Genomic DNA, 12,730 nt, shown 5'->3' on the forward strand with positions numbered 1-12,730 from the left:
CATTAAATTTGTCTCAAGAGCAACTCAATTCATGACCCCATGAAATAATTTCACAAGTACTAGATACAAACTAATTTAATTCTATGCCATACTAAGTTGGTGTTATTTATGTATATATATGTGTTAAATATCAAATGAGTAACTAGTGCTGATATAGGAATTAAGGATTGTGTATCTACACCAGAGTATGATAATGTTAAGTTTTCTGCTCTATCTAAATATATATGTATGTATATATCAAATTTCTACATAAAATGCTGCCATGTATTTACCATTGTATAATAGTTTATGAAAGAGGACGTTACTAAGTTGTATAACTTGTGTCCAATTTCATTTGAATTTTTCAAATAAAATATGTTTAAACATATATTCAATTGAGCCTATCTTCAATTATTTTTTAATTTAATTGAAGATATGTTCAATTCAATTGAAGGTAGGCCCAATTATTTGTACCTATCTTCAATTAGTTGAAGATAATTTCAATTAATTGACTATGTGTTAATTGGGCATTCCGTACATATGATTGTTAGAATCAGCATCTCTTTCCTTATTACCAGATTTGAGCAATTCTTCCGCGACGTTCACATCATAAATATGACTTATGTTCAGTGCATAGTAAAGAGTTGTTGATATACCCAACTTGCCCCTTTTTGACCCAACCCATGATTTAAATTCCAATTAACGGTTATAATAATGAGAAGTCGTTTGGAGAAGTGATTGACGTACAGACGACAGATGGATGGACGCACCGACGGACGACACGATATACGGCATCTCTCTGACCAGATGAGCCAATAAAAGTTCGAATATTACTGGGGTGTGGGTACCGGTAGCGAATTACCGACCTAGATATTACTGGGGTGTGGGTACCGGTAGCGAATTACCGACCTAGATATTACTTAGTATTGTAAGAAAAATGACAAAACACTGTGAATTTATTATTCAAGATTTTCAAGATTGTTATTGATACACTCAGACACATGAATATGTGTAACATGAGGACATTTGTGACAAACAATAGAAATAAGCATGACAAGATGGATACATACAGTGCATAATGCAAGTAACTACACATGTAAATATAGATATACATTCAAATCAAAAGCATCACCTTTCTTAGAAACAGTGCCAGATTATTCATAATTTGGATATTGCAATTTTTCAGCAGTCGTTCTAATTTTAGCATAGTTGGATTTTTGAGAAAGTAGTGAGGTACATGTTTTTTTCCTAATACATGTGATTTCTTCATTTTGACATTTAAACAGATAGTGGAATTCGTCCCCGATACTACTAAAACATAAATTACACACCCTATTTTCCCTTGGAATACCATTCCATCGTCCAGTTTCAATGGGGAATTTGATATTTGAAGTACGCAATTTTGTGATAGTGATTCTATTCTGATCTGACAGCTTTGTTAAATAACTTTCAAATTTAAATTCTTTTTTTAATTGTGAATAAAACTGACCTTTTGAATAAGATTCTAGGTCCGAAAACCATTTTTGTATAAATATATCACGTAAACGTTGTTTGACATCATACTTATAAAAACTTGTATTCATGAGTAGTTCATTGTCAAATATATATGTATATCCAGTATCATTAAAAATCTTTTTCACATGATCTACCCACTTGAATCTCATTTGACCGCTGCGGTTCAAACTCGACATTAGCCTATATAATATATTGCTTAATTTATTTTCATTCGTCAGAAGTTGATTCCAAAAATTTAACATTCTTATCTTGACTTTAAGATCTAATGGGTATCTTCCCAACTCCCCATAAATCATATAGTTTGGTGTATTAGATCTAACATTTAATATTCTTTTACAAAATTTAAGATGTATTATTTCTAGAGACTTGAGATCTTCGTATCCCCAGATCTCTGCTCCATATAACAGAATCGGTTCAACTAGAGAATCGAAAAGTTTGAGTTGCAAATCAATAGGAATTGCCTGATTTCGTATTTTTCTAAAAATTGAGAATATGGACTTTTGTGCTTGTTCGATAAGCTTACGTCTAGCATTTGCAAAATTTCCGTTCGATTGAAAAGCAACACCTAAATATGTGAAGCAGTCTACAGTTTCTAGTATTTGATCGTTAAGCGTGAAATTATGTCGCCGTTTAGTTTTTCTTTTACTAAAGATCATCACCTTAGTTTTCTTTATATTAACTTCAAGTTTCCATTATTTACAATATTCATTAAAATTATTTAGAGCAGCTTGCATACCTTCCGTTGTTTCAGAGAAAATAACAGTATCATCTGCGTATAATAATACAAATACCTCAATAAAAATATGGAGTTTCTGGTAATCTCATCACTTAAATTTTGAAGGGGAACACTGCCTATTGACATCATAAATTCTTCAAGGTCATTAAGAAATACGGAAAACAAAAATGGGGAGAGATTTTCCCCTTGCCGGACCCCGACCAAGCAAGGGAAAAAGTCTAAGGTTTCCGAATGGAAGTTTACACAAGATTTGATATTATGGTACATATTATAGATTATTTTAAAACATTTACCTTTTATTCCGCTTTTATTCATTTTCTTCTAGAGTCCAGTTCTCCAGATAGTATCAAACGCCTTACGGAAATCGACAAACGTACAATACAGTTTTTTACCAGCTGATAAATAAAGAGAAATTAACGAATGCATTATAAAAATGTTATCCATTGTAGAGTGTTTTTTTCGGAACCCCGCCTGATTTTTAGATATCAAACCAACTGAGTCGGCGTAAATATTAAGTCTGTTTTTGATTATACATGTAAATAGTTTTCCTAGGCAGCTTATCAAAGTAATAGCCCTGTAGTTGTCGGGGTCATCGGGATTTCCTTTATTTTTATAAATAGGTTTGATCACACCGATTGTCCAATTTTCGGGTATTAAATCTGTATCAAATATACATTAAATAGTTTGCAATACATTGATATCATATCGGGTGACGAATTTTTAATATATTCATTTAAGATTTTGTCTACTCCAGGCGCCTTATTGTTTTTTTAATTGATTGATAGCGCTTTGAAGCTCATCTTCCGATATAATACGATTAAGCATATCGCCGCTTTCGTCATGGGTTGTGTTGTTATCTTCGTTATTTATCTCAAGATCGTTAGCATCGTCGCCATCTTGATTTCCATGGAGATTTTTAAAATACTGATAAAGGGTATCTATTGGAATTTCACCTGCTTTTTTCTTACTTTCCGAATTCTTGTTTAATGTATTCCAGAACAATTTTGGGTTATTTTTAGAAATCTGTCGTAGTTCTTTCGCGCACTTTTCTTTAAATTTTCTGTAATTGATACGGAGTCGTTTCCTGTACTCTGTCCCCTTTTTATTCATCAGTGTTTTTGTATACGTTGACTTAACACGTTTATATACGTTTTTAGCTCTATAAAATTCCGTGCAAAATTCAAATTTAATTATGTTTAGTAATAGGTTGGCTAGTTGAGTCACAGGTAATTTTAAGTATAATATTAAGCGGGCTATCGCCAACTGGCAGCCCTCAATAAAATTCAAACATTCACATTCAAATTTCACAAAATGGAACCAGTTGATCCCAAAATGTTAACCGCTATGTATTGTAGTCTCCAGCAAACGGAAGTCCTACTGGCGCTAATTGTAAATCCTTGCTAGTTTCTAAATAATTTACATTTCAAAACATAATGCAAATGTCCGTGACCAAGAGATCTTAATATTGGATGTCCAAATCCATATCCATGCACAAGGACGTCTAAGCCACGGCAATCATAGCTTAGTGCCCAAGTTACGAAAATTAATTGTGAAAACTATTAATAAATTCATGATGATCGAATAACATGTCATGTCCTTTAGTTACTGTCTGTACTGTCTATACTATTGGCACACAGGCTGGATTATAGTAATCCAATTCTGTATAATTGCAAACAAAAAGAAAAATGCCTACGGGTGTACCATGATTTTGCTGAAGGGTTGTGGAAGGTACAAAATTTTCTTCAGAAAATATTAAAAACCTTTTTGCAAATGATCTTCACCTTGTGGCCAAGGGGAGATAATTCCAACTCCAAATTAGCCAAGTGACACGAGGATTTCTACACTGTTTTGTAAGAATATATCCAATTATAACAAGAATTATAGACAATCTCTTACCGGAGACGTGTGATATACATGTCTCTGCACTAACCAACTCTTCCACCTGGGCGAAACGACTTGATGTTCACCATCCTTAGTAACTTTTAAAAGAATACACCGCTTATTATAAACCAAATTGCGACTTGTTTCGTGTTAACACCAATAATCCAAATTGAGGTTGTGAGTGTGCTTATCATTCCTTCACTGAATGCGAAAATTTTGTTAATTATACTAATGATATGATTTGATCACTTACTACATTTAAATGTTATGTAAATCTGAAGTTTCATTGTAAGGTAGTGAACTGTATACTGAGAATATAGTATGTTCAGATACGTGCATTATTACATTAAGTCCTGTAAATGATTTTGATTTATAGATTTAAATTTTGATATGTACAATATAAGTAATACAATACAATAAATCAAAAGTATACAAGAGGATTTGGTAACAAGCTTAGAGCTTATGTATAACCATCTTGATATTGTCTAAGTTCATCGACTTGTTTTAATGCATGTCGAGAAAGGGCTTTTCATCATAGCTCGTACCCGATCTCTTTGTCTCTTTATATATATATTACTAAGAACGCCGATGTGGCGCAGCGGTATAAGCTGCAGTTATTTCTGCGCTAGGCGATTGGGTGCCGTAGATCGTGAGTTCGAGGCCCGGTCAGGGCACGAGTCAAAAAGTTGTCTTCCTTCGTCATTTGTGTTGCTAAGTTATATAAACAGTTTTGTGTTTATAATGGTCTCCCCCACCACACGTGTGTCTTATATATATATACCGTCGTATATCAATTTTGTAACCCCGATTTCGAACATGTTCCAGGTTTTGTATGTTATGTTATTGGTTGAAATGGATTGTCACTAACAGATTTTCAACAGGCTGTATGCATGAGTTGATAATATAGCGAGAGCCGTGTTATCAAGCATGCTGTACGTTGAAGTGCACCGTTTTCCGGTCATTTTGGCGTGCCCTTTTCCTGATGTGTGTGAAGGATGTTCCCCTTCCTGATCAGAGTTACACTATTATCTCACAAAAGAAGCGTCTTATATTAAATCATATATTTAAGATATCTCATCTAATTTTCTTTTAACAGAATATTTTATATAAAATATCTCATTTATCTTTCCTAAAAAAATATTTTACATAATAACTTTTAATAAGATATCTCATGAAATAAATAAGTTATATGTAATTAAATAAGACTTCTCAAAAAGCACAGTTCATGTGTGTAGACTAACCTTCAATCTAATTAAAATCAGATGTACATTGGCACTGGATGTATGCTACTCGACGTAAGAACGCCGTTTGTACACCTAGTTTTAATTAGATGGACTGACCTTTACATACTAATGAACTACGAGAACAAACCCGGTATGACCAGTATTCAATTTCAATTTGTTTATAAGCCTTGAGCTTTACAGCTCATCAGTACAAACATGTATAGAGGATATCTAACAGTGTCTTCAGTAATACCAAATATATTTCACTCGTGGGGCTAATATTTTGATATTTTTCACGATTGCGCAGCACGAGTGAAAAATATCAAAATATTAGCCACAAGAGTGAAATATATTTGGTATTACTGAAGACACTGTTAGATATTCTGTTTATTACATTTTTTATCAACGAAAAACCTACCCCGTATGCTAACTAGGCCTACAGTGATAATTTGTAAACAAAAAAAAGTAGTTCCCCCTGTCCAGGTGCTGACATATATGTCGGGCTAATATGATATTGAAAAATATCACTTTTATAGAATGAATAATTTTTGATATTTCACTGGTAAAAATGTAATAAATAACAATTCTTACATTGTCCAGTTGGCGGGCACTGCATCAACTTTGTAGAGAAAGGCAAATCAAAATTAGACAATACACATTAAATAATACTTTCCCGTAGTGGTGTAACATCATAATATATATAATTACTCAGCATTGATAAATCTTTGAAATCAGTTGTACATAGATCTTGAGTCAACTTGAATACAAATGTTTTTTTCCAGTAGTACTTTTTAATACATCTTGATCTTAGGGTTTGAAAAAAATTGGCAAATTAACAAAAAATAATACTCGGCTTTATGTCGCTAGAGTTACAGACTCTACACAGACGTTCATTTATAACAATATTTCGATAACGTCCTGTTTCAATGTGAAGGGTATGTGCCGATAGACGAATTCTAGTCAAAGCAATTCTACTACGTTTTGGGATGATTTTACATAAATAATATTGTAGTGAGATATCATCTACTATATGTCTATACAAATTACTTTTTGAGGAACTATATAATAACTTTTACATGCCTTGTCTTGCAATATGAAAAATTCTTTGTTTGATACAGTAATACCCCCATATTGATCGGCCAGCTTAAACCACTATGAAGGAAGGGGAGGGGTGGGACAACTGTGGGATACAATTCTGCATTTTAACGTTCGGATCAAGGGGAGAAGCCTATTCACTCTTTTTTCATATACCAGCAGAGGACCTGTAACGTGCAGGGCGTGACTCACCGGAACCCGGACATACGTCTCTTCCGAAGGACAAGAGCGTACAGGAAATTGGGAAACAGGAAATCTATGGTGACTCGTTAGAGCCAAATATCAAATCTAGCATTCTTGCTCTCTCGACCTTGGGTCGAAAACGCGAGAAGGCGAAAGCGCGACGGCGAGGGAGCGAAAACGCGAGAATGAGAAAATTCGACGGCTAGAATGCGAAAACGCGACGGCGATCTCGAACTCTCGCCGTCGCGTTTTTGCATTATCGCGTTTTCGACCTAAGGTCGAAAGAGCGAGAATGCGAGATTTGATATTTGGTTCTAACGAGCCATCATACTATTGAGCCGCAACATATAGCTGTGCTAACCATGGTGCTTTCGAGCACAGGGGACTGAAAACTGGCAGCAGTCTACGTACGTGTATTTGGACCTACCCTGGTTTACAAAGCACATTTTCAGACGCTAATTTCATTTTTAATGGTACCCTGATGTAGACTTTATTGTTTTAATATATTATATGCCGTTTCCGTATCGGTAATGTTATTTTTACCCCGTTTATGGATTTCCGATCTATTAGCTCTGACCTTTGACCATACTTTTGTTTAATTGGGTTCGTTATCTTATAATGAAAATATCTTTTCCCGGTTATCATTTCATACCGTTTTGCATGGTTTCACCATTGATATGCCCCCCCCCCCCCCCCCCCCCCCCCCCTTTTTTTTTTACTTGTTTGAAGTTTCACGTTAACATGCTAAAGCTTAATCCACAATTATTTTTGAGAGATTATCGTCAAATGTATATATATATCATCTATACTATCATCAAAATATCATCAAGTCCAATGACTTTGCTAATAATTTAAACTGACCCCATGGGAAACCCATCATGGACGACGCTGAATTGTATTGACGTGGTTTGTAATCAAATTGAGCCAAAACTAGATAGTGATGGTAACGTGGAGTTCTGTATTAGTCACGTGTGTTGTTACTAGATAGTGATGGTAACGTGGAGTTCTGTATTAGTCACGTGTGCTGTTACTAGATAGTGATGGTAACGTGGAGTTCTGTATTAGTCACGTGTGCTGTTACTAGATAGTGATGGTAACGTGGAGTTCTGTATTAGTCACGTGAGCTGTTACTAGATGGTGATGGTAACGTGGAGTTCTGTATTAGTCACGTGTGCTGTTACTAGATGGTGATGGTAACGTGGAGTTCTGTATTAGTCACGTGTGCTGTTACTAGATAGTGATGGCAACGTGGAGTTCTGTATTAGTCACGTGTGCTGTTACTAGATAGTGATGGTAACGTGGAGTTCTGTATTAGTCACGTGTGCTGTTACTAGATAGTGAGGTTAACGTGTAGTTCTGTATTAGTCACGTGAGCTGTTACTAGATAGTGAGGGTAACGTGGAGTTCTGTATTAGTCACGTGAGCTGTTACTAGATGGTGATGGTAACGTGGAGTTCTGTATTAGTCACGTGTGTTGTTACTAGATAGTGATGGTAACGTGGAGTTCTGTATTAGTCACGTGTGCTGTTACTAGATAGTGATGGTAACGTGGAGTTCTGTATTAGTCACGTGTGCTGTTGCTAGATAGTGGTGGCAACGTGGAGTTCTATATTAGTCACGTGTGCTGTTACTAGATAGTGATGGTAATGTGGTACCTCGCTGCTACATCTATTCTAGTTGTATGTTCTGATAGTAGGAGTACCCTCATTTAATATGGTAAGACCGATCTGAACTGACCACCTGTAAATAGTGTCTCCCCATTTGTTATTGTAGCATTTAATAAGTCAAAGTTTCTTCCGACGGAGGCCGTTTATTTCACACTGCGTTAGTACATTTGATTTGGTAGGCAACGAATCTCTGTCAACATAGGTTCGTTACAGAACGTGCACGTGCTTAGAACTGGTAGAAAAAGAAAGAAAGAAAGAAAGAAAGAAAGAAAGAAAGAAAGAACAATTCACATGCACAAAAACCGACCAACATGTAGCATTCTTCATTCAGACCATAATGTCTTATATAATTTGTGCCGATTTCGGAATGCCTTTCATGTGTATATAGGTAGCCCGAGTTTCCTCTGGCCCTGACAGCATGTCTGGTGTCAGGGCCAGAGGAAACTCGGGCTAGTGAGTACAGTCAAAGCCTGTCCTTCTCGAAATACAACACGACTTCGATACAATCATCCGCTGCATCATAAGGAATCACCTATTTAAGTGGTAGGATAGATGGACTTTGGTCGCCCAATCATTTGGTCCAGTGACCTCTCTTCTTTTACAATTTCTACAAGCCAATCTTCAACCGTCAACCACACCTGTAATTAACAAAACTCACGACAGAGCAGAACACACTGAACAAGCTGTCAATTTATATGTCTTAATGAATGTCATCAACTATGATTTGTTTTGTGTTTTGAAAAATACCTTGATGTTTTAGATGTGAAAAAAAGTTGTATAAATTTAGAATATGTAATAATAAATTACCAATTGAAACTGTCAGGTGGGAAAATATAGATAGAGCTGACAGGATATGTAAATCATGTAGAAATAATAAAACTGGTGATGAATTTCATAATATTTTAGAATGTCCAGAAATTAATATACAAAGAAGAATTTACTTGGTGAATACTACTTTGAAAGAGTTAATATTTTGAAATATTCTTTTGTTAGTATAAGAAAGCTAGAAAATATAAGTTTATCAAATGTATTAATGACAATGTCTGTTCTCCTTGTAAATCAAAAACTACAATACACGCTGTTCTGAATACACAAATATATGTATATTATATATGTTAATTTGTTATCTCTGTACCTTTATTTTGGATGAGAAATGAATTTATTTGGAATCTTGACAATCTCCCTCTGACAATCAAAAGGTTGGGACGATTTGCTGACTGATTCTATCTTGGACAGTTCCAATTATGACGATTTGAAATGTGGACTTTTATCAGAATAATTAAAACATGATCTGTCCTCCTTGATAAAAATGAAAAATGTTCTGTTGTAAAGCAGTGCTTTGTATCAACTACGAACACTACTATGTATAAATTATATTGTAAATATGTCGTTCTCTATACATCATGTCAGTATGTGAAAAGAGAATAAAATGAATTTGAATTTGCACGATATCAGACATACCGATTCAATTTTAGACAATTTAAATTCTGACAATCAATCGCTAGCCATCCACCTCTGGTTTGCGGGTTCGAAACCCACGCCGGGGCCAGTTGCCAGGTACTGACCGTAGGTCGGTGGTTTTTCTCCGGGTTCTCCGGCTTTCCTCCATCCCCAAAACCAGACACGTCTTTAAAATGACACTGGCTGTTAATAGGAAGTTTCTACTGATAGTTTTTTTTATTGCAAACTATTGACATTTGGACGACAAAGCCACAATATAAGGTAAAATAAAAATATAATTCCAGACAGATATGTCTGGAAGTTGCTTTTTCAGGTTTGAAACTACGTCTCCCAAACCCAAATAAGGCTGGTGTGTGTTTCTTTTGTTTAAGAACAAAAAATAAATATTGATTTCTATATTCTGGTTTGTTTTTATGTTTAAAAGGTTAAAAATCTGTTTTCAGAACTGAATAAAACTTATTCAGCCCTACCTACTTAATCATAGGTTAGACCCCCTGGTCTCCTATCAAAGTCCCTGGCAATATGGTGATCAGATTCACTTAATTTATATCTAATACATCAAGCCCATTGTCATATCCTCATGTACCCTTCTCCCTCTTATTCAACAATTCTCTCTCCACACTGACTTTTTTTTAATTTCTTCTATCCCTCGTTCTTTCTTTCATAAATACAGTACATACATTTTTTTTAAATCATCTTCAATATACTGTTGAATTTTAACTAATTATGAAGAATGGAAGGATTGTATGTATGATGTATGGATAAAATGAATTGTAAATGTGTTATGTACTGTTGAAAAATCTTCAAAAATAAAAAAAAATAAAAAAAATAAAAAAAAGACCCCGTGGTCGGGTTACAGCAAACCAAGATATTTTTAAGGGTGGCCTAACTAGCACTTTATGAGTCCTGAAGACTGCCGGCACGCAATATGACGTTTTTGTGCAAAACTCTGCCATTTAAATCGGCCATTGATGTCACACCAATTCAGTTAAATGCTTAAGTGCATGCACCGTTTTCGCCAAACAAAGCAACTTTTGGTGTACTTGATAACCCTTCTGAACGTATTTCACGAGACTCAACTAAGGATTATGTGTATCTTGTATAGGACATCTGACGGAATCCTGACAAGAAACGTGCTGAATTTCCCGATAACTTTGGTTCTTGGGTCTCGGATAAGGGTACGTCCGCCAACATGTCATTCCGAATGAAACGGTTACATATAACTATTCAAACGTGATTTGAATATTTTACAAGAGAAGAAAATCCAAACGTGTCTTTGTTTATGAACCTTATGAACCTCAGCCAAATAGATCCATCACACTTAAGTTAAGTACTACACAATCCTAACAAGAAATATCTTTAAAAATGATAAACGGCATAATTTTAATGCTGGTGGTAATAAAACTGCTGATGAAATAAATTAAGGAACTAATACGTTTCAACACTTGAATCGGGAATATAATTTTATTAATGTGTCATTTGAAAAGATACATCCACTTATTCAGTTTGCAATATTAACTTTGTTACGTTTTTAACTGCATATCTGTATTTTGCATTTACCGCTACATTGACCAATCACTACTTCATCTTGACCAGTAACGCCACCTGTCACGTCCTATCCGCGACCAAAAGAGGACAAATAATAATCTTGGATCATCAAAAAGGGTAACATTAATGATCTATTATCAATTGTTAGTGTCTATGTTTTATATCGTCGTGTTTATATATTTCTCAGTCTTTTCCATACATTTGATTTTTTTAACTCCCTCTGGAGTCATAGGATTTGGTTTGGTTTATTTTGTTTAGCGTCTTATAAACAGCCAGTCATTTAATGGTCGTTCTAGGTTTTGGAGCAAAGCCGGAGTACCCGGAGAAAAACATCCACCTACTGTTGATATCAGACAACTGCCCCACGTGGTTTTCGCAACTCGGAGGTGGATGGCTAGTGATAAAGTGTCGGGACACCTTAATAACCACGCAGTCATCCCGACCGCTTGAGTCATAGGAAAATGCGTCCAAAGATACCAGTAATAAAATATGTCTATTTTCTATCAATTTTGTATTCATGTATATATTTGAACATTGTAATTTTCCATTTTAAGAATCTTTTTGAAGTGGTTATATTCAAGTTTCTCAGTTTCAGCGTGTTGGAGCCATATTTTATAGTCGAATTTAGTCCGATGTAAACAATGTCACTGTAGTTTTGAACCCTGTCTGTATATCTCACGTTAATTTAACCAATACATTATGTATTTCAAATACAGTAGCAGGGCCCAGTTGTTCAAAATGTGAATATGTTGATCATAGCAACAATTTAAATATCCGAATAAAGACCTTTCCTAGTAAAACTAACTGACTAAAGTTTTTATGAGACTATAACACTCGACAGTCTCCAGTATACATACACTGATTCTTTTAAAGTAAAGTAGAAAATGAGAATTTCACTAAGCTAATCACCTTTTAAACAACTGAGCCTGGTGTACATAACGTGAACATTATAATGCCACAGTTTCAACCCTATTATCTACATGTTTTATTTATTTTAATTATTTTCAGTCTATTTCACATAGTTTACCTGCTAGAGTTACTCCCCTTCCCATAAAAACAGCGGGAGGAAATTGTGTCTCCTAGTGGCGGGAATCACTTAGGACTACGTCATATTGTCACTTTGAGCTGTTGGTGGTTTTTGTTGTTGAATTATAGTTGAACATATATTTCAGTTTCAGGACAGACCTTTCAAAATAAGCCCCCTTCAAATCGTGCTTCACACATGGTGTCGGTTTTAAGAATTCCATCTAAATTCCATTTAGATCCCAGCTCCTTAAACCAAAAACCCAAGACTATTGGCTTCCAATATCACACTTAGCGAAAGAAAGAACAGGATGTGTCAGAAAAAAGTTGGAGTCCCGCCAATCATCATCTTTAGCACGTACATTGTCAGGCCTCAGTCGGAACTGTACTCCACACGTTTCTTTTCAGATCGAGTCGAC

Source organism: Pecten maximus, chromosome 1, assembly GCF_902652985.1.
Source record: "Pecten maximus chromosome 1, xPecMax1.1, whole genome shotgun sequence".
NCBI lineage: Eukaryota > Metazoa > Mollusca > Bivalvia > Pectinida > Pectinidae > Pecten > Pecten maximus.